A 2,818-nucleotide genomic window follows, 5' to 3' on the forward strand; every position below is an offset into this window, starting at 1 on the left:
GGGAAACGTAAGACCAACATCTGGGAGTACCAGAAGGAAGAAACTGGAAGAAGGTAAAAAAAGAAACATTTAACTGTAGAGTTGATCAAAAACAATTACTCCAAAATCATTAGCAATGTATGACAAGGGATATTCCAGCACAGGTGGGAGTGTTACTGTCTCTGACACAGTAGAGGAAATTCCTGCGAAGAATGAGTCATTGCAGTGCAGGCCATCTGGTCCCCTGGTCCTCGAAATGTCTGAAGTTCTCTTTTGTCACAATACTAAAAAATTAAAAAAATTTTTTATCTGAAAATATGGTTGTGTATGCGTGTGTGTGTGCGTTGGGGAGGTGAGGTTGTGGTGGGTATATGTGTGTGTGCATTGTGACTAAATTATTTGTGTAATCAACTGCCTTTGGAACCGGAGACAGTAAACCTGCAGCTTTACAGTTTCTAAACATCTCTAAGACTTAATTTTCTCTTTTTGTAAAATGTGGATGCATGGCATCTTTGTGACAACTAAACAAGAAACTGTATGTGAAAAGACTTCTTAATCATAAAACACAATATAAATATTCCAGTTGTCGTTATGTGGTAGAAGAGGAGGGGAAGTCAAATCTCAAGGTCTCTTCTAGGACGTTTATTTTACCAAGAGAGAGGCATAAAGATGGAAATGTGATAACACAAGGCAAGAAAACATGGTGTGATTAATATCTGTGGTTACAAATCAAGTTTTTCATTTAAGAATGTCCTTCATCTAGAATGGTGTTTCAAGCTTCCCAGTCTCTGACCAGCTGCTCCTCTGTATCCAGCTCCCTCCTTCAGGACCCTGATTCCTACAATTTTTTTACCCCACTAAAACATGTTAAACCTAACAAATTTTTTTTTTTAGCTTTCTCTCACCTACCTTCATACTCTCATATCTCTCTTTACCCAGAACATTTCATGTTCAATCAATATCATCACCCACACACATATACCTAATCTCCATCTTCCCATTACGCCTCCCTTGAAAAATCCCTAGTTCAGTTCAACTAACCACACACATTGCTCTTGCCTCTCAAGCTGAATATATGGAGTGAAACAAAACCACACTGGCTGGATTCACTTCATAGTTATGGCCACTAATTCAGTCTTACTGCATTTCACTGGTTTATTCTCCCTCCCATTCTTCTCGACTACTGTCTCCTGGCTTATACTCTATTCTCCAAATTCCAGTACATCCTGCCTCATCCTTATCCTAAGATTCCGTCCAATTTTATTGAGGAAATAAAAAAATCAGAAGAGATAACTTTCATAGACTCTACAAAGCCACCTCCCATCCACACACATCTCTATCCATACCCTCTCCCTTCCTTCTTGTCACTGTGGACGAACACTTCTTCCAGATTAAAGCCAGTCTCTCCATTTGTGCACTGGATCCTGATCCCTCTGCTATTCCATTGCTCCTTCATTGTTCTGGAAATTTGTTTCTCTATTTATACCCTGGGTACAGAACATTCTGTCTGTCTCTCATAAAGGAAAGAAATGCTATCTAATTTCTTTTATAAAATAAAAGAGTCGCCCTTTTAAAGGGGGGAAACTAAAGACTAAAAAGTCTTTCTTCATGCAAATTTCTTTCCTTTCCCTGGAAGAAAATTCCCAGAAATAGTGTTTAATATAATGTCTCCAATTTCTCTCTTCCCACTTTCATTAGGATCCTTATACTTCTGCCCCTACTATTTCAACTCAATTGTTCTTACCCACTTCACCAATGACCTTCATTTTTCTAAATCCAACAGTCAGTTCTCATATGACTTAACCGTATCAGCAGCATTTTATACTTTTATATTTAACAATCTTGACAACCTGAAAAGTTTGGGCTCAGTCCTTCTTTAGGTCCTGTTCTCTTATGATCACCTTGTCATTCTGACGCATCCCTCCAACACAGACACACACACACATGCACACACAGGCACATGAATTCACAAGTATGCATACACCGACTCGTAATGGGCATTACATTTTTGCTTGATTTTTTTCCATAACATGCATCACCATTTGACAGACTATATATTTACTTTTTTGCTTATATTTTATTTTGTCAGGGACTTTGTTTTATTCACCACTAAATCCCCAGCACCTGCAACAGTATTCAACATACAGTAGGCATTAGATAAATTTTGTTCAAATGAGTGAATAAATAAATAAAAAGTGAAATCAATATTTAAATTCAGCAAATTTTCCAAAAATAAAAATAGTTTAATTAGCAATGAAAAATCAAACATGTTAACAAGCTATAATATGAATATTCCATGTATGTATTTATTCATTGTGGTATTTATAACTTACTTGTTCCCAAAAATGATTCGAGTCAGCTGACATGTATATAGTATTGCTATTTATACCCTGGGTACAGAACATTCTGTCTGTCTCTCATAAAGGAAAGAAATGCTATCTAATTTCTTTTATAAAATAAAAGAGTCGCCCTTTTAAAGGGGGGGAACTAAAGACTAAAAAGTCTTTCTTCATGCAATAACTGGCCAATAATTTGTCTTATTTTTATACAGTTGAAAAAAATACCTGTAGGCAATGTCAAGGTTAGGGAACACTTGAGTTAATAGAAACCAAGAGAATTTTTTATTTCAAGAGCAAAGATGTCAAACAAGCCTCTATTCTCTTTTTTACAAAAATAAAATAAAATAAAAATAGAGACATCTTTTAAATTCTAGTAAGAAAGTAAATTTCATGATGAAATTGGCTTAGAGTGGAAGAAGTTTTCCATGGAAGTGGAAAAAAGTTTTGAGACCATTAAAATAAAACCATACAAAATAGTGGAAAATGTACTATGGTATGAG

The sequence above is a fragment of the Galeopterus variegatus genome, unplaced genomic scaffold, assembly GCF_000696425.1.
Source record: "Galeopterus variegatus unplaced genomic scaffold, G_variegatus-3.0.2 Scaffold4304, whole genome shotgun sequence".
NCBI lineage: Eukaryota > Metazoa > Chordata > Mammalia > Dermoptera > Cynocephalidae > Galeopterus > Galeopterus variegatus.